This window comes from Megalops cyprinoides, chromosome 9 (assembly GCF_013368585.1).
Source record: "Megalops cyprinoides isolate fMegCyp1 chromosome 9, fMegCyp1.pri, whole genome shotgun sequence".
NCBI lineage: Eukaryota > Metazoa > Chordata > Actinopteri > Elopiformes > Megalopidae > Megalops > Megalops cyprinoides.
Window position 1 is genome coordinate 2,035,039 of NC_050591.1, and position 20,751 is coordinate 2,055,789.

The 20,751-nt window shown below is 41.4% G+C and overlaps 1 protein-coding gene and 1 pseudogene across 5 annotated transcripts in view; one reads left to right on the top strand and one right to left on the bottom strand.

The window, feature by feature from the left end:
- On the bottom strand, positions 1-4,443 carry LOC118782884 (annotated as a pseudogene).
- Positions 4,444-18,173: 13,730 nt separating this feature from the next.
- Positions 18,174-20,751, top strand: part of st3gal4 (ST3 beta-galactoside alpha-2,3-sialyltransferase 4) — a 68,222-nt gene continuing 65,644 nt past the window's right edge. For 4 of the 5 annotated variants that reach the window (XM_036536097.1, XM_036536096.1, XM_036536100.1 and 1 more), the window contains exon 1: positions 18,174-18,477. The gene's annotated coding sequence lies outside the window, so the exon portion shown is untranslated. Of the gene's footprint in view, positions 18,478-19,153; positions 19,342-20,751 lie in introns of those variants that run through there. The other variant, XM_036536098.1, reaches the window with a different exon arrangement.

Genomic DNA, 20,751 nt, shown 5'->3' on the forward strand with positions numbered 1-20,751 from the left:
TTACACCCAGGTGTACTTCACATTCCATCCTGATGACCCCATGGTCTCAGTACAAATCTCCCCCTGCCTCTCAGACATCTCATCTTGGGTGAAGGAACACCACCTTCAACTTAACATATCTAAAACGGAGCTCATCCATTCAGCATGACATCACCGTATAGCTTGGCTCAACTACACTAACTCCATCTAGATCTGCAAGAAACCTGGTGATAGTGTTTGATGACCAGCTATACATTAAGGACCACACTGTTACAACAGCCAGACCATGCAGCTTTTGTTGTAGAACATCAAGAAAATCAGGCCATATGTGCAATTGTTTAATTAACAAGGATGGCATTTATCGATTTAAATTACATTAAATGCTCATGACACATCACAGCTTTTGTGAGGTCTGTGTTCTAAACGTTATTGTTCATTGCACTCAACCTAACCTAGAAGTTTATTCTCAGTAATGTAAATCGATCTAACTAAATTTAGCTCTGTTTTGTAATTTGAATTTTGTAACACAAGAAAGCTATGATGTGAAACATTTAAGAGAAAGCTTTGGGATTACTTGCCACTTAATTGTTCAGATTGCCATCCTTGATAATTAAACAACATCATGCTGTAGCTTTCGCAATAGCGCACAAACTACAGACAATCTGTTTTGCGAGCATAATCATTTACTCTATTTACACATTGGTGTCAATTATTCTGTGAATTATTTGTTTTATTGTTAATCAAGGAGGATAAAGGGGAACAGGATGAAAGTAATGATAGATTTAAAGGTAATGTTTCAGCTTCCCCTGTTTCCAGCTCACCAACCGCCACTGGGTATATGGATATATTTTCAAACAAGATATAGGATGAGACAATACATTTTATATCGCTTTAGTTTGATGTTGCGTTATATAACCCGTTTCTTCCATAAAGCCGTGCCAGTGTTAGCGTCACTCCTCTCTCACGCTAGGCTTCCACACAGTGAAACACCTCGCAAATTTCGCCCAAGTTTGGCTAATGTGGTGGAGAATGTCCTTCAGACTGGGCCAGTTGGACTGGGGTCTCCCTCCACACTTGTTCAGCCACGTATCCAAATTACGTATATACCTTTTTGGTAATAATTACAGAAAATGAATAAGAAGGTAATCCACAGAGTCTGATGGAATTGATTTTGGTATATTGCATGTGGTGATCAATCACATACAGTAAACCGGGTTGGTCCGCGGTGCAACAGGTCACAATGCATTCGCAAGCACTTCCCCAATCACTCTGGCCGCCCCTCTGCCTGCATCCTCTTTTTTGCTGTTTTCCCAACTCCTCCTATAACTGTGGCCTAATTTTGGCTCTTGTTCGATGGGCTCGTGCTCTTGCTCGATTGCTCTAGATTGGACGAGTTCATGCTGTGTTTGTGGAGTGGTCTCTGTGCTATTACATTCAATAGAGTGAAAATAAATATTGGGGCTATTTACCTAGCTATTAAATAAGGTAGGTCTGATCTGCTCCTGAAGTTGAATCTTTTATTGCCATTAGGGGACAGAGAGGGAATTTTCCACTTTTTTCCTCCGTCGAAGTGTTATCCAACAAGTTAGCTCGTTGGCAACGACGAGAGGTTTTTTGTGGTTTTTGCCCTCTCAGGAGCAAATCTTTAAATAATTAAGCAGCACACTTTAGCTAGCTAGTGGGGTAGTTTAGCTAGCTAGCCGGTTCACTTGTTTAATTTTTAAATTCTACTATTTTTCAGCGTCAGATTTTAGGATATTCTGATTCTGGTTGTGTTAGCGCGTCTGCTGAACTGTAAACTTTAGGCTTTAGGCTAAGTGGCATTTCTTGTGCTCGATTTCTGCCTTTGACTGTTCTGAGCCACCTCAGTGCTTTTAGCATGTAATTCTGTCTCGGCCGTAAATCTTTATTTAGGGAAAGTGTTTCAGTTAGGGGAAAAATGTGGCCAAAACTGTGCGAGAGTTGCCGGATGATCGGATTTCTGGAGGGAGACCTCCAGGATGAGTTCATCTGCGACCGTTGCCGACTTGTTGAGCACTTGGAGAACAAGATTCTTGATCTCGAGGCCCAACTAGCTGGACTCCACAGTAATCCTGAATTGATAGAGTTCCAGGAACTGATTAGTACCCCCTATAGAGAGATAGTGTGCTCACCCAAGCTGGATAGGGGGGAAGATACAGACCAGATAGGGCGAGAGAGCTGGGTTACAGTAGGGCGTAGGCGTAGAAAGGGGCACAAAATTCCAAGAGGGGCGGCATCTCCAGAGATTGCGGTGACCAACCGTTTCGTGCCACTGCAGGACGAGTTGGCCCACGATCCTGAGAGTGGGAGGACTGAAGAGCCCCAGGGCACCCAGGTGGCCTCATCCTCCAAGAAAAGGGAGTTAGCGATAGTGGGGGACTCAATCATTAGAGGGGTAGATAGCATAGCGTATTCGTGCAACAAGGAGTCTCGCATGGTCTGTTACCTGCCTGGTGCCCAGGTTGGAGACCTCCTGGAGTGTGCGAACAAGCTCCTGGCCAGAGCGGGGGAGGATCCAATGGTCATGGTCCATGTTGGAACCAATGACATAGGAAAGGGTAGGTTCGGGGTTCTGCAAGAAAAATTTATTGAGCTAGCGGGGAAGATTAGGAGCAGAACCTCCACGGTAGCCTTCTTGCTGGACCAGGTCTCACCTTTCTTTGCCCTGGGCTTTGGCGTAATTAGGAGTTGGTATCATGCCTAGCCCAGCACGGCCTGTTGCCACGGGCCCCACCACCACTCTGTGCCTTAGTCGCGCTTCCGCTTGGTCCACTGCATGTTCGGCGCTCCACTTCCTTCCGGTTCTCACTTCGATCCTTGCCTTCGAGATTTTCGGGTCACTTGACTCCCTGAATAGCAGCACCTCCCTGGCACGAGTCACCATGAACTCCTCACTCAGGCTTTTGAAGGGGAGACTCAGCTTGCTCCTGTGGCCATAAAGGGCAATGCTGCTTAAGCTCCTTGGCAACCCTAACCATCTTCGGAGATGGCTGCTGATCTTTCTCTCCATCCCTTCCAAGGTTGACAGTGGGAACTCATACACCAGCAGTGGCCAGAGGACCCTAGGCAGGATGCCATGCTGGTATATCCAGGTCTTAAACTTTCCTGGTAAACCCAATTTGTCCACGGCTGTCAATCACCCTTCTACCTCTTTAATTGCTGTTGAAATGGCAGTGGTGTCTCTCAGGGTGGAGTCAAAGTATTTCCCAAGGCTCTTCATGGATTTTTCTGGGACTGATGGAATGCAGGTACCTCCAAGTGTGAAGCGGAACCGATCTGACACTTTGTCTTTCCTCAACACCAGAGACCTGGACTTTTCTGGTTTAAAACACATCTGAGCCCATGTGATCAGTCTCTCCAAGCCTTGGAGGATCCATCTAGTTCCTGGAACTGATGAAGTTGTTATAGTAAGATTATCCATGAAGGCTCGAATAGGGGGCTGCCGCACTCCAGATTTGGTTCTTGGGCCTCTGCACTCCACTTCTGCCAACTTGGTTTGCATGTTCATAGCCAGGGAAAAGAGAATCACGGAGATGGTGCACCCTGTAATGATTCCCTTCTCGAGTCTGTGCCACTCAGATGTTACAGTCCCAGAAGAGAACCTCACCCGGAAGTTGTTGTAGTAGTCCATTATGAGGTTCTTGATTTTGCTCGGGAAATGGTGCAGCACCAGAGCCCTTTTCACTAGCTTGTGAGGTATGGAGCCATAAGCGTTGGTGAGGTCCAACCACACTACTGCCAGGTCTCCTCTCCCTTCATGTGCCTCCCTGATCAGCTGTGTCACCACTCCACTGTGTTCAACACAACCTGGAACCCCTGGAATCCCACCCTTCTGTACTGAAGCGTCGATGTACTGGTTCTGAAGGAGGTACTCTGTCAGCCGCTGGGCGACAATACTAAAAAATATCTTGCCCTCCACAATGAGCAGAGAGATGTTTCTGAACTCTTTGATGTTAGTTGAGTTCTCCTCCTTTGGCACCCATACGCCTTCTGCAAATTTCCATTGCCATGCCACCTTTCCCCTCCTCCAGATGGCCTTCAGGATCTTCCACAGTCGGTAGGCAAGCTTGGGGCACCTCTTGTACACTAGATATGGGACTCCGCTGGGTCCAAGGGCGGACCAGCTTCTTGCAGCCTTCACCACCGACTGGAATTCCTTCCAGCTGGGCTCTTTCAAGTTGAAGTCGGTGGTTGGTTCTGGTGGATTAATCAGGATTCCGCACACTCTGAGATCTTCTTCTCACTGTAGGTGCTCTGCAGGTGGCTGTCCATTTCTTCTTTGGAGCAACTGAGGTGGCCACTACGCTTTTGACCCAACAGCTGTTTAGTGAACCCAAAGGAGTTCGCAATAAATGCTGTGCGCTTTCTAGCGCTCTCTTTTGCTCGCCTTCTGTGCCACTCCACCCTATGGAGTGTCAGGGTTGTTATAGTAAGATCATCCATGAAGGCTCAAATAGGGGGTTGCCGCACTCCAGACTTGGTTCTTGGGCCTCTGCACTCCACTTCTGCTGACTTGGCTAATAATATTCTTAATAATAATTTAATCTTAATATTCAGCAAATACCAGGAATGGAGCCCCTTGGTGTTAGTGAAGACATGTGGATTAAGATATTGGGGGGAAATGAAAAAGGTCTGAATGTTGGAGTGTGCTATAGGCCACCAGCCTCAGACAGCAGTGTCAATAGTATGCTCTTTGATAACATTACATACAACATAACAAGCTAGCATGTCAGGAGGGTGAGACAATAGTAATGGGGGACTTCAGTTACCCTTCAATTAATTGGGAAGCTGTGTCAGGTCAAGGTTAATGTGAGGAAGAGTTTTTGGATGTTGTAAATGACTGTTTTTTGATATAGTCTGTTACTCAACCCACGAGAGAGAACACAATCCTAGATCTGGTTCTGTGTAATAATCCTGACAGATTCGGCAGTATTGCGGTAGGGGAACCACTCGGTACAAGTGACCATAGTTCAATTACATTCGAAGTTTTTTGGCAATTTAAGTCTGCATTCTCCAATGCTAGAGTATTCAACTTTAGATGAGCTGACTTTATTAAGATGCGTGATTATACAAGGAATATAAACTGGGTACCTCTTCTAGGTGGTAAAACTGTGAAAGAAATGTGGTGCATATTTAAAACCATTATTCTGGATGTACAGCACAAATTCATTCCGCAAGTGAGAAAAGGAAAGCTGAAAAAGAAGCATCCACAGTGGATAGGTCGCTACGGAACAGTTTGAAACAAAAAAGGAAATTATTTAGAAAATACAAGTTGGAGAGCTCAGATAGTAATAAGATTGAATACAGTAATGTGCGAGCTCAAGTTAAGAAAAAAATAAGGGAAGCTAAAAGGTGTTTTGAAAGAGAGATTGCACTAGATGCAACTCAACGCTTTATTCAATATTAGGGTTGAAAAAGGATAGTTAAGGATGGAGTTATGGTTTACGATAACAAAGCTGATTCAGCTGAATTGCTGATACACTAAACAGTTACTTTGTGGAGAGTTTCACGAGTGAAAAGTGTTTTTGCATATGCCTTCAGGCGCAGTCAGTTCTCAGAGACTTATGGAGGAAATTGATTTAAATGATGCAGAAGTACTAGATAAACTTCAAAAACTTAAAACAAATAAGGCAGCAGGCCCTGATGGAATATATCCAAGAGTTCTCAGAGAAATGGCAGAGGTGGTTTACAAGCCTCTGACAGTTTTTAAGCAATTTTAAGCAAAAACTGGAGAAATGCCAGATGACTGGAAACGTGGCAGTGTAGTACCTATCCACAAGAAAGGAGACCGGACTGATCCAGGAAATTATAGGCCTGTCAGTTTATCTTGTATCACATGCAAAATACTGGAATCCATCATTAGGGATAATTTGGAATTATTCCTGGAATGAAATGGTGTCTTAAATGATAGCCAACACGGTTTTCGCAGAGGGAGGTCGTGCTTAACAAACCTCCTGGACTTCTTTGAGGAAGCTACAGCATGTCTGGACTCAAAGCTTATGATATTATCTATTTGGACTTTCAAAAGGCATTTGACAAAGTTCCGCACAAGAGGCTCATATTGAAAATGAAATCTGCAGGAATTACAGGAGCTATCACTGAGTGGGTTCGAAGTTGGTTGTCTAATAGAAAGCAGACTGTAACTGTGGGAGGAACTGTATCAGAGCAGGGTCCTGTATGAAGTGGAGTCCCGCAGGGATCGGTGTTGGGGCTTTTGCTATTTCTTATATACATAAATGATCTTGATGCAGAGGTTAGTAGTAAAATTTGCAGATGACACAAAACTAGGGGGTCTAGCCAACAGTATAGAATCAACTAAGGTAATACAGGAAGACCTAAACAGCATCCAAAAGTGGGCAGATACCTGGCAGATGACATTCAATTTAGATAAATGTAAAGTCTTGCATGTGGGAAATAAGAACCTTAGACAAGACTACTTCATGGGTGGAAAAAAACTAGAATGTGCTCAATTTGAAAAGGACTTGGGAGAAATAGTTGACCCAAGCTTAATAGGATCTAGGCAGTGGGCTGTAGCAGTTAAAAAGGCCAACAGGATGCTGGGATATATAGCCAAAAAGTATTGAGTATAAATCTAAAGAGGTTATATTGAAATTACACAATGCCTTAGTCAGACCTCACTTGGAATACTGTGTGCAGTTCTGGGCACCGCACTATAAAAAAGTTATCGAAGTTCTTGAAAAGGTTCAAAGAGGGCAACTAAATTAGTTCCTGGCATGATATATAAAAGCTATGAGGAAAGACTCCAGTTACTTAACCTATTTATACTAAGCGAGATGAGGCTTAGGGGTGATTTAATTGAGGTATTTAAATTTATAAAATGAATCAATAACGTTAACTATAATAGATTTTTTAGGGTGAGTTCAGTCTGTAAAACAAGAGGACATAAATGGAAACTAGTTAAGAGTAAGTTCCGCACTGATATAAGGAAATATTATTTTACACAAAGAGTTATCAATACATGGAATAGGTTGCCAGGTCATGTAGTTGAGGCAGAGACCCTTGCTGTGTTCAAGTCTAGACTTGATGCAGTTTTGGATACTCTTTAATTACGAAATGGCGAGCTTAGTTGGGCCAAATGGCCTGTTCTCGTCATCATATGTTCTTGTGTTCTAACTCCTCCCAGGCTTTTCCTTTAAGATCACACCATCTTCACTTGATACACCATTATTTTTTGCCTGGAAGGTCCCATAAACTCCATAGCCATTGATTGTATATTATTTTTTAAAACATAACGCTTCTGGGAATTCCCATTATTTCCAAGTCTGTGCCTGGATGATTTTTAAAAATAATTAAATAATACAGAGTGTCATTTTATTCTCATGTATACACGTTTGGAATTTTACCATTATTTCCAGGCCCTCGTCTGGATGATTTAAAAAAAAAAAAAAAAAAAAAGGTTAAATAACTCAAAGTGCTGGTCTGGAAGTGCTGTACTTCTCCAAGGAAACAGGTTCTGATACTGACTGTCCTATAATAGCCTTCAAATGCTTTTAACCTAGAATAACCCTCAGCCTTGCTTAGACTCATAAATTCATATTAGAATCACATCATATTAGTAATAGTGCTCAATGCTTCTCAGTAGTATTGCTTAATGCATACATTTCTCCACCACACTATCCTGTTAGTAGCAAGTGTAGTTTTGGTGCGGTGACATAGCCAGCTAGCAAACTAGCTAGCTAGTTATTGTAGCAAGCGATTCAGCTAGCTTGTGAAGTCAACCAGTCAACTGTGATGAAATGGTATAATCATTGCGCTGTGTATGCTCTCCACCAATTTCATTACCTCCTGTTTTTTTGCCGTTCATGTTCTGAATACAATGATTTTATTAAGCCAATTAAATTATGTTGTGTACATCGGTATGTTGTAGCCTACAACAACACCGTGAATAAAATTCATGTATGTGCTTTTGCTGTCACTCGCTATAGCCTAACTCCCACTTCAGCCTGAAACATGAAATTTTCTTAGGCCAGGTTCACACTACACGATTTTGGCCCTGATTTTCCACTCGCCGACAGTTTTTGGAAATCGCTGAGAAAAGCCCCAGATCAGAGGCAAATCGGCGTTCGCTCCGGACTCGCAAATCCGCTCTCAATCGCTATGTGTCAATTGTTCAAAGACGCCATCCCAGAGACTCGCTGATGCCTCGCAGACGTCAGAAAACTATCTAGCAGGCTAAATATCTGGACCTGTCGGGGAGTTCAAATCCTGTAGTGTGAAAAGCGTTGTGACCCGTTTGTGACTGGCAGTGAGTGTGGCGACGAGGTACAGCCAATGACAGCGCAAGACATGGAGTGAGGAGAAATCCGGGGGAGGAGTTGTACAACATCAACAAGCATGGCTTCAACCAAAGTTCCGCAGACTGCTTGGACCGAAGAAATGGAGTAAAATTTGGTTGAACTTTGACAGGAGCACCAATGCCGTTTTTATGTTTCCAAAAAAATAATACATTTCTGCAGTACTGTGAATATAAATTCATGACTTAAGACTGTGACTCTTACATTACAATTTCATTACATAAACAATATCAATAAATAATAGCAGTACCCCGTCGAAATACAAATATTTTGAGATGATATTTTGGCCATATTGCTTACAGAGCATACTATCATAAAAAAAAAAAAAAAATCCTTGTCTCGAGCATGGTATCGTGTCATTCCCTTCGTGTCACTTCTCGCATGTGTTTTCGTGACAAAACGTAGTTTGGAGACCAGACAGACTAGTCGGAGATTCCTCCTGGTGTAAGACCTTGTAATGTGTGACCCCCCTGTCGCCGATCAGCAGGGCTGGGAGGGTTACTTTGAAAATGTATTCCGATACAATTACTAATTACCTGTTAAAAAATGTAATCAGTAACCTAATCCAAGTATTATAATATTAAAGTAACGTAACTTGATTACTTTCCGTTACTTTTGGATTGGATGTGCTGGTGAAATAGTTTAGCCTAATATAATGTTTTATGTTCATTGTTAGGCTTATTAATTGTTTGTCCAGGTATTCCTTCCTTTGTTATGCGTGAATGCGTGCTTAGATTAATAGCGGTAACTATGCTCATTACTAACTATAGGCTAAGGTTAATTTGCTTGGTAGCTAGCTAACAGTACTAAAGTTATCAGAACAGGTTGCTTGCAGTGTCTGTAGTAAAATTAACTATTTGGTCAGAAGAGACGTGATGAGGCTGTATTAGTTTGATAGCTAGCTATATAGCTATAAGTAATATCTAGTGAGATAGCTATTAGTAATATGACAGTTGAGGAAAGTGCGTGAAGGCCAAATTAGCTAGCAAGCTGTTTAGCTTTCTACGTTTTTTTTTTAAATTGTAGCTAGCTAGCTATGTGTTTGTTTGCAAGGTGATATTTGTATTTGTCAGTGGAATGTGATAGTAGCTAGCTAGTTACGTTTATTGTTTTGTTTTTATTGTAGCCAGCTAGCTAGATTTGTCTTTGTCAGGTGGTATTTGTAGCCTACTTTTCAGTTGAATGTACAAGTAGCTAACTAGCTAATTTGGCTTTTACGCACTTTACTATCAAACCAATACAGCTTCATCATGTCTCTTCTGATCAAATAGTTAATTTTAACATTAGTACTACGGATGTAACGGTACAGTGGGTCCACGGTTCGGTATGTATGACGGTTTTTGGGTCACGGTAACAGTACGGTTTCGGTATCTTTATATTTAAGAAAAAAATAAAAACACATCACCCTTTAAACAAAGACCTCTTTATTTAGCCTACAGACAAATAAAACTTTCCATTCAGAAAAATGGCAGCATGACTGACTACTAGGGCTGCTCGATTATGGCAAAAGTAATAATCTCAATTATTTTGGTCAATATTGAGATCATGATTATTTAACATGATTACTCATTGACTTTGGAAACATCGTGCATTTATTGAACTTTTAACCCTTTCGCATAGTAACTTATGTTTATGCTATGTAGCGCGACTGTTACCTTATATGATTTGTTATGTTTTCATTAGCGTTATTAAGCTTCTTATTGTTTTCAGTTAGCATTTGCTATATTTTTTATCGTTAAATCGCTGTTCCCACAAAGATAAAATTAGCTAGAATTTTTCCAATCTAGTGTTCTAATCGCACTAGAGATGAAACGGTATGAAAATTTGTACCGTTGAAAAATCTCCGGAGCAAAAGGGAAATTCTGACAGGCTCCAGAGATGTTCTGTGGATCTGAATTTACAACGTGCGTGTAGTCTGCAGCTCAATAAGCAAGTTTTGGAAATTATAGGAAAATAACAGGCATATCGTTTTACCGCGGTTCACGTGTGTGTATTGAACCGTAGGGGTCGTACCGAACGGTTAGACAAAATACCATGTACTGTTGCATCCCTAATTCGTACTGCAAGCCAAGATATTGACTTGTAATCTCAAATACCATTTGCTAGCTTGCTAGCTAGAAACTTAACATTAAGCTTTTTCCAGTCTGGGGCTTGTGTTTTTAACCACACCCCATGCCGTCACCAGCATCACCACCTACAGTCAACCAAATTTTATTCAGTAGTAGTAGTAGTAGTAGTAGGCTAGTAGTACTGACAGGTTAGCTAGCTAACTAATGTTAACTTTAGCTAACTGGATGTCTGTGTAGTTCACGTTAGCGGTTGGTCTTACCTATAGGCCTATATGTTTCTTTAAATTAGATGTTGAGTCCTTGGATGATGACAGCATTTTCACAGTTGTAAGCAGTGGCGTTGTTGGGTGTGATCATTCATCATAGCTCCGAATATTTTAAGCCTAGCCCCAAATATTTTCGACCTGCAAAGGAGGTGTTTATAGCAAAACAATAGACTGTGTAACAGAGCGGAACTTGACTTGCAGCGTCCAAAATGTGATAATATTATAACCTCCCCAACCTACCGATGCTGATCTCCCTTCAAAAAAGAAAAAAAAGACAAGCCCCCGCAAACTTGACTTAGCCCCGGATCTTTTCAGTAGCTAGAAACGTCCCTGGCTGTAAGTCATAACTTGCACTGTAGCCTACTGTGATGTTGGTCCCCTTTTCTGCTTTAAAGACAAACTAATGGCAAAATTTCCACCCAGTGAGAGCATAATAATGAATCGGCAACTGTAAGATTGGCTATGGTTTCACTGGAGACTTGTGAAGTGTTTTAATGTGTGTACATGTGCATGGTAGTATATTGTTCTTTATTTTAAAATGTAGGGCTGCCCCCTAATAGTCGACTAAACGTTAGTTGATGAGAAGAGTCTTAGTCGACAAAGTTTTGAGTAGTCGGTTAGTCGCAGAAAAAAAACCCTTGAAAAAACCCCTCAAACTCCATTCGGGAGCTGTGCTTTGTGGTTAAAAAGTTATTAGACTATGACGGGCAGGAAATCATCCAAAGTGTGGGATCATTTTGAGTGTCTAAAGCCGTGTTTCCCAACCCTGCTCCTGGAGGCACACTGTCCTGCATATCTTCTATGTATCCTTCCTGCTTGACTAAATCAGGTGTGCTCAGCTAATCAAAAGTGCCACTGATGAGTTCAGTCAGGTAGGTAGAGCAGGGATAGATAGAAGATATGCAGGACGGTGTGCCTTCAGGAGCAGGGTTGGGAAACGCTGGTCTAAAGGATGACCCCAAGAAGGTGACATGCAAACTGCATGCAAAGATTTCCCATCATCATCAGATCATTTGTCGACCTCAAACATATCTGAAACATGTAGGGGGGAGCCGGTACAGAACTAACACAGGATGAAAGTAACAGGGTGATTTTCTCAGAGCCCATACAAGTCTGATATGCCCAACTGCATCAACATGTACAGCATGCGACAATTACCAGAACCCTGAAAAATCACGTGGATACATAATACTTTCGCGGAGTTATACCCGAGAAGCTGTTTTTGATCACAGAAAGTAAATTCACTCAAGCGGTAATTTTTTTTTGAATGACAAGTTGTGTCTATTGTTTCATGTGTCATAGTCATGATCATTTGACAGATTTGACAGATTAATTAGTACTTTAACACATCCTGAAGTTTGCCATGTCAGAGTTTCTCAGTTTAGAAGCAAGTCAGGTTTAACTGTCAGGAGTCATTGTCTGGACAATTGTAACAGTTGTTTCTTTCGTCCCTCTACAATAACAAATATACTTATTATGTTATTATACCGAAGTCGTTCCACATTTGTACAAAATAGCACCTTGGTATTGATAGAACATACACGTGAGTTGTTGATTACAATGAAAATGAGTTATTGTCTGTAACGTTATCTGAAAAGTGTTACTTCCATCCCGGCTCTCCATAAGTAGCCTAACGTTATTATCCCTTTCGTACGTAAATTATTTTTATGCAGCTGTTACCATGATTCCTTAGCGTTATTAAGCTTCTCATAGTTTACAGTTAGCATTTGCTGTTATATTTTTAACATTAAATCGCACTGGTTTTAGCATACGCGCTAAATGGCTAATCACACTGGTGTAACTGTAGGCGCGAAAGGGTTATTCCATTACGCTAAATAATTAATGGCCTAATTAACATTAACGAAGTTAAGGCTATATGTAGCTAAAGAAATATATTGTCATATGCGCTATTAGGCTTATCCAAGTGTTCCTGGGGACTGGGGAAGCTAAATTACCTGTTTTACTGCACGTTTAACTTCATGTTCTGTTTTTTATTTATGCTTTCATTTGTTTTATAAGTCATTGCGTTGGTGTTACAAGTTCATAAGTTGTATTATGTTATACTGTGTTGAAATAAATTAACAAAATGACACATCCAGAATCATGACCGCTTTTGCCATTAGCATTGTCATTAACAGATGGCTCGCTTTGCGCGTGCGCTTGTAAAATTTATATTTTAAAGACTCATTATTACGGTTTTGTATTTCTCGGTAACATAGCACAGTTTTAACAATGTTGCTTATAACAGCCCTGGAACTCAAACCATTTTCTGATGTCCCAAAAATATATATTTAAATAATTAAATTAATGTCATAAAGTGCAACGACTAGTTGACTAATGGCTTGAACTAACGACTAATAGTCGACTAGGAAAATCTTTGGTCGGGGGCAGCCCTATTAAAATGTATTTTAAAATCGTAAATCTGCTAATAATCCCCATTTTTACTAAATGTATCAGTAATCTGATTACGTCTTTTTTTCTGTAACTGTAATGGAATACAGTTAGCTTACCTTTTTTGTATCCTTATTAGCCTACGAAATGCCGTTACATGTTATTCCGTTACTCCCCAAGCCTGCTGATCAGTCATGTAGTGTGCAAACCACAACAACTTCAAGATTCCCGATTACAAGACAGCAAGTTGTGTAGTGTGAACAGTACAGCGATCTGACGACTTTGAAAGTCATATAGTGTGAACCTGGCCTAAGACAAATAAATTATACTGTGCACACATCAATATGTTCTAGAACAGTACACTTTACAAGAAGGGCCAGAGTCAGTTTTACTTCCTGCGGAGACTACAATCCTTCAACGTCTGCAACAAGATGCTGCAGATGTTCTACCAGTCTGTGGTTTCCAGTGCCATCTACTACACCGTGGTGTGCTGGGGGTGTGGTCTGAAAGCTGGGGATGCAAACAGACTGAACAAGCTCGTCAGGAAAGCCGGCTCTGTCATAGGTGGCGGAATTGAACTGGACTTACTAGGGGCGGTGGCGGAGAGGAGGATGCTTAACAAGCTGGTGAGCATCCTAAACAACACCCCCATCCTCTCCATGACGGGCTTGTGAAGATGAAGAGCACCTTCAGTGGCAGGCTGATCTCCCCCACATGTTCCACTGAGAGGCACAGAAGGTCTTTTCTGCTTGCAGCCATCAAACTATACAACTCCTCTCCTCTCTGCTGCAACATGGGATTGACTGGAACCTGATGCCCTGTGCTGTCCCCCCCCCCCCCCCCCCCCCATAATCTTTGCACATGGGACAATAACTGTTCTCTAACCATCTGGTCAGGATTTGCATGATACAGTTATCATTGTCATGCACATTGTACAACAATAACTGTTTTTCTACTGCACTTCATACTGTATAATAGCAATAACCTTACTGTTGTTTATTGTTGTTTCATAATTCATTATATAGTATGTATATAATCATAGTACAAGGATGATAACTTCTCCATCTCACTATTCTCATTTATTTACTATATGACAACTACAGTAGTACTGCACAACACATAATTGCACAAACATATTTCTATTTGTTGTATTTTATACCTCTCTATTTATTTTATTCAATTTATTCTTTTGTTGTCTTGATGTATGCGGGACGGTGCAGTTGGGATACTCAAATTTCCTTCGGGATTAATAAAGTATTTCTTATTCTTATTCTTATTCTTACTCCCGAAAGACCATTGTGTACCAAACACATCACACGCTGAACTGATTGGTTCTCATGTGGTTCTTATTTGCATAAAGTTGGGGATTCCATCTCAATTTCTCCCCCACTCTCCTCTACGTCTGCGCACAATTCCTGGCCCCACTCGCTCACACAAGTTAAGTTCTCTTGCAATATGAAGGGAGACACAGCGCCGGTCCACACTGTAGATATAATTTTTCATTTACATGTTTTGCAGCTGTATGTTTTCAAACAGGGAAGTAAACCCTGTCTTTGCATTTTATTTTGATCACAGTCTGTTTTAATAAAAGTGGCTGTGACATCTCACATGTGGGTTTGACTTACAACTGAACATTTATCCCACTTTGTAGAAAATACCGCAATATATATCGTGTACCACCATTCAGCCTAAAAATGAAATGATAAAAGATATGATTCATATCTGGGTCCATATCGCCCAGCCCTAGGCTACATTCTTTACTCAAAATTCCCTCACTGGCCGAGACAGACATCGTTATCTGACCTTGAAAATTAAACGTTTTCTCAGACCTGCTGCTGGAAACAAGGATGGAAGTATCCAGTAAAAGGGTCCTTGTGCTCAAACCACGCTGTTCACCAAATTGCACTGGGCTAATTGGATCTTTTTGAATCAGTATAAGTAGTCTACGCTTGAGCTAAAAAGAGTGTCAGGAGTGGAATGGCTTACCGTGAGGCCATCGGAGGTGTGCCCAGTGTGTGAGCCGTATGAGGGACCCCCTAGGTTAGGTTGACCCTAGAGATGGGTGAAGCACAGTGTGAGGGACCCCAGAGATGGGTGAAGCACTGGTGAGTGGGGCACCCTGGGATGGGAGAAGTACGGCAGGGGAATGTGTGATGGATGCCTCCGTGTGTGAAGTGCATGGGTGCGCTTCCCGAAGGGGAGGGCAGTTTGACAGAATGCTGTTACTACGGTTTAGTACACGTTCTTACCCCCTGGCTCTTTGGCATCATGGTCAAAGCTGCAGTTTTTCTACCCTGTAGACCTGGGTTCGAGGCTGGGTGGGGTGACTGCTCTCGCCCACTTGTAATATGGACTAAGTGCTGCACCTATGCTATAAATTGCATTTAACAAATAGTAATGTATATTTATTCTTTCAAATGAAACATTCAAATTTACCCTAAAGCACAACCCTTATGAATTACAGTCATCATTTAAGCAACCATTCACGAAATTAAACTTCAGCTGGCTTGCGGTTGCACTGTATGTCAGAACCTCGCAGCAAAGCTGAAAATACCCATTTGCTGCTTTGATGTTTCTTCATTTGGCCTCATCATCATCATGGAAGTCGAGTTATTATAAAAAAAAATAAAATAAAAAAAATTGCAGCACACAGTTTGCACTTCACAGTATTTTCGCTAACTTTATCACAGTCCTTCTACACAAGAACTGCGATACATTGTGCGCACCTAATATATGCTACTGCTAAAAATATAAATATAAAATAATATTGCAGGTAGATGAGCAAAATAATATTTAATATTGATTTTAATTCCTATAATAATGTCACGGAAGCACTCTGATTCCTTTTGCATTGTCACAGTCAATGGCGGATGTAGCCCAAGCCTGCTATACTAAGAACTAGTGATTCTGGCAACACATAGGCTAGTCACCAGGTCTTCATAGTCAGTGAATCTTTAGAGTCCGAAAGAACTGGTGAACTGAGGAACTTGTCAACAGTTCATCAGGTCAGTAGGTGGGGTTTAGAGTCTTCGTAGTCACCGGACTTTTGCATTGTCCCACATCGTCAGCTGTGCCGAGATGGCCAGTGGGAGGTGCTTTGAGAGTTTTAGCATTTCAGCCATTGGCTGGTTGTCGTCATGAACGTACTGCTGATACAGTTTCGTGATAGGCTGCGTCGTGGACAGACCGCATATCTAATATCCACTGGAGGGAGAGTTATAGCTGCTATGCCAGCTAATCAGCGTGCATGTTTGCAAAGAAGAAGGAACGAATCTTTTAGACTAGGGATTCAGTACACTCAGTTCACTTCAAAGATTCGTTCATTCACGAACTGCATATCACTACATGCAACATTTCATGAAGACATCCCATAGTATCCTAATGGTCCAGTACGCGGCTTTGAATTTATTAAACAGTGGGTGTGGATTGGATAGCTACAAAGGATTTTGGGAGGAAGTGACAACATCCTTCGTTGTAATACCATAAACACGGACTGTGCTGAGAACTGTAGGCAGATTATTCCATTATTGGCATTTAGCAGATGCTCTTATTCAGAGTGACTTACATCAGTTACAATGATGTTAATTTATACAGCTGGATATTTACTGAGGCAATTGGGGGTTAAGTACTTTGCTTAAAGGTACAACAGCAATGCCCCAGCAGGGAATTGAACTGCCAACCTTTTGGTAACAAGTCCTGCTCCTTAACCACTATGGTGCACTGCCACCCCTGATATTGCTTGCTGATCTGGGACAAAATCTGCTTTTTAGTTTAAAACAGGAGTTAGAATTTTGTTTGGGGAATCTGGTCCTAGATGAATATTTGCGGAGAACCTGTTCCAACTGTCACTGAGTCTACCTACCACGCAGTGGAGGAGCCAGAGGGGTGTCCGGGGTGGCACTGGACACCCCTGATATCTGATTGGCCACCCCGGGTGCCACCCTAAAATTTCATTTGCTATCACTGGCAGTTTGATGCTGATTGCCATCTCATTTCACCCGTGAGCTGTGGAAATATTGGTGGACACCAAAATTATTTTTCTTTTTCAAGTCCATCTCTGCTTGATAATATTTTGTGCAGGCATATCTTGTGTTTTCAGTCAGACAGAAAAAAAAACATATTGTTTGACTTGGGTACATCAGAGAGGTCTGTACAAGTTGGTCATACATGGTATGTCAAATTTCAGTGTGTTTTTTTTTTGTAAATTTCCTTCCATAAGTAAGCTATGCAAATTATGTCACACACAAATGCTATCTTATCTCCTCGGTGCTTGAGCATTATTTTCTGAAAATATTTTGGATGTTCAACACTTATAGACCCAGGTTATATATTCATGAAAACAGGGTGACCCAAGTCTCTCCAGTATGTGAGTACAGTACAGTGTGTGTGTGTGAGAGAGAGAGAGAGAGAAAGAAATTGAGCTGCAGTTCTGAGGTAGAGACACTGGCTATTCATAGTGTGTTAAAGAATTCTAGTGAAGTAACCCTAGGGGATCACACATCTGCCACACTGAAGAACTCCGGTTTAAGTGAATTATCACTTCTACCTCTAATCAGCAATCACAGGATTCATTCATGCTCCTTAGATGCCAGGTTAGGGTTACACACTAATTTTCTGTCATGGTCTATGGACCCCTAAAGTAGCCTTGGCCACCCCTGTATAAAACTCTAGTTCCGCCACTGCTGCCACTAATTCCTAAAGGGTAAGATTTACTGAATAGTAGATACGGATTTGCAAATTGAGGGCACGAATTATTAAACCATGGGTACGGATGGATAAAAGGTACGGATTATGCTATTGGTGAATTTATATTTTTCGACCGCGTCAAAGAGCTGGATAAAATCGTCGTCTGTCTGTAGAGCCGGTTCGCCTCCACCCCGTTGGCAGCCTAAACTGTTGGTTGTATGACGTGTGCTAGCCTGTATATTTCTGCATTTTTTTTCAAATTGTATTGTACCGTATAATTGCTCGCGATCCTTGCGACAAAGTGTCCTGTACCAACACCCGATTGAAGCACAGCCTACATCACCTGCTCGTTTTCAAAGATACTTGCTCCCCCACCACCTTCGCTATGCGAATACAACCGCGCTCATTAAATGATTCTGATTTGCGCATGTGCCAGACCACTAATCTTGAGAAAGGGAATGCGGTTAGTGTGTGCGGACCGATTATTACACTGCTTATGTGCTAAGGTTGTGCATCTCTACATTTTCGTTTCCTAGCCTTACCTTCGTACCTCAAAACTGTCGACATGCTGATTTTCATTCGATCACCAATGTAATGGTCTATTCACGGAAACCAATTCAAGACCCACTCTTCTTACCTTTGCCAACCAAGAGGATAACAACTTTTTTTTCTCAGTAAGCGGACTCCAGCAAGCTGCCATCCGTGCCATAAGTAACTGTCCAGCGGTGTGCCAAGACGGATACATCGGTGGTGAGTTAGGAAGCAACGTTGTTGCCCACATCAGTTTGTGAATCAGTTTGGCTTTTCATCTTTGTGAATAGTGGTAATCAAAAATATAGATACCAGCAATCTATAATTTAATATTACAGTCTGGAGCCATTAGTATTTAACTTGGTACACGGGCTTACGCAGAGCGATTTTATTAGCCAGCTAGCTTTTATTTATCTAGCTGTATAGTAGCTCACTTCATAACGAAAACGGAGCTAGCAACGTTGGATAGTTTGCCTGCTTATGAACTAATTAACATCAGACTTTAAACGTCAATGGATATGTACACTTTATGAGATAGCTTGCTATCTCGGTGAGTAAATTTCAGTGATGTGTGTTTGACAATTTGCTGAAAAGCCGTCGCAGAATAAAAGCAAGGGTTTTCTCACACAACTAACGGTTCTAACTAACCGGATGGGTAGGTAGACCCTCTTCATTGGAAATTCATTCGATTGACTGCAACAGAAACAAAAACTTTGCTACACGAGCAAGCTTGATCGCTAAGAGCAAGGTGTTAATGAGTAGGGCGCATATTTCTTCTTTGCTAATCCATAAACAACAAGATGTGTAGTCGCAAGTAGCCTAATAAAACAGCGCCATTTAAGAGGTGGAGTTTTTATTTTTTGCTAGCTAACAAGCGTGTCTCAACTACCTCGGTACAGCACTTTCACTTGGTTACAATGCTGCTGCAGTCCCACGAGTCTGAAGCTCGCAAAAGTAAAATATTTCTTGAAGAAAGCTTTTTTGGTGAAATGCGACGAACGGGAGTTGAAATCAACAAAGTAATATAAAATTATGCATACAAATATGACACTATGACCCGCGCGAGGAAAGAGGATGTTGAATGTGAGTAGATACTGTCACTCTGTTCTTGCGCCTCAGCAATAGTAGGCCATGTTGTTAATAATTGCAACAGAAAATAGACCGTTTCAACATTTGGTAAAGGTTTAGTCCGTGTAAAAGAGATTATACCCGCATCCCAGTTGAAAAGAAGAAACCTGCGAACCAACAGCATGAAGAAATGGGCGCAGCCGTGTAGAAGTCAATGACGTGCTCAACATGCTCTACTATCTTCTGTCCGATGGACTTTGGTTTTTTTTGAGGAGGGGATCTTCCTTGACATTTGCACACACTCGATGTCATAAATCACATTTAAAAGGGGAAGAGTTCTGATAATGTTGTTTGTTACAGATAGCAAGCACGGTGACAGCTTGTTTGAATATGAGCCAATGGTAGAAATATCATGTAACAGGAAAGATGTTTTATAGTGCAGCTCAGTGTAATCATGGCTGGTAATTTAGGTTTAGGCTACGTGATCGTTTACTTGACCAGGATGATGTGCGTAGGCTACCCTAGACTTTGCTTGGATTCATTTGTTCCTAATACACTCCATCGGTGCTTGTTTTAGGCTATAGCCTTTTACAAGTAGGGTTGCCAAATTTGAAATTAAGAAATTAATTCCTTGATAAAGATTACACATTTATCTAAATAATCTACATATCGGAATTTTGCTTTTTCACAACCTTTAACTGACAGTTTTATTTTACACATAAAGACGAGACGAGCATGCCTCATCAAGAAAGGGTGGCCCTGCTAGTTATAAACGGTGCCCTTGTAGGCCTATATGTGTCCACATATTTTCACGACACATTCTTTGTCGTTTATTCTTCTGTTTCATTGCAGTTGTGTTTTTTGCGCAACACGTCCGAGTGGAAGTGCATACATGTCTGTGAAGCAGAGGTCTCCTACATACTGCTGACAGTGTACGTTGAATACAAACGCACACACCTGTAGCTAGTAACATTATTCAAACAAAATGTAGGCTAAAAACTGTGATTATTGTGGTTAGGTCTTTTTCTGCAAATGAAACAGAGATGTTGGTGTATTATTTGGGTTGCCTGTGCTTGTTTCGTAACCTTTACCGGGGTAGTTATTCCTGTAAAAGAGAAACGAAGTACAGCGCAGCATTGGTTTGCTTTGTTTTATTCAGTAAATAATGAAGTCAACTAATTATTATATTATTCTGTTGTAACCTTGCCTTAAAAGACGTTCCTCAGCGAGGCTCGATTAAACATGACTCGGTAGTTTCGGTAATTTCTTGTTGGTTGAAATCCAAGGAAACACTACAAAAATTCTACAAAAGAGTATCGAAACAAAACATTCCAAAACAGGCCTCTGTTGTCGGTCTGTTGGTGTGCTCCCTGGAAAGTGGTCAGTTTGTACATGAGAGCGGTGTCATTTCACAGCAGGTATATT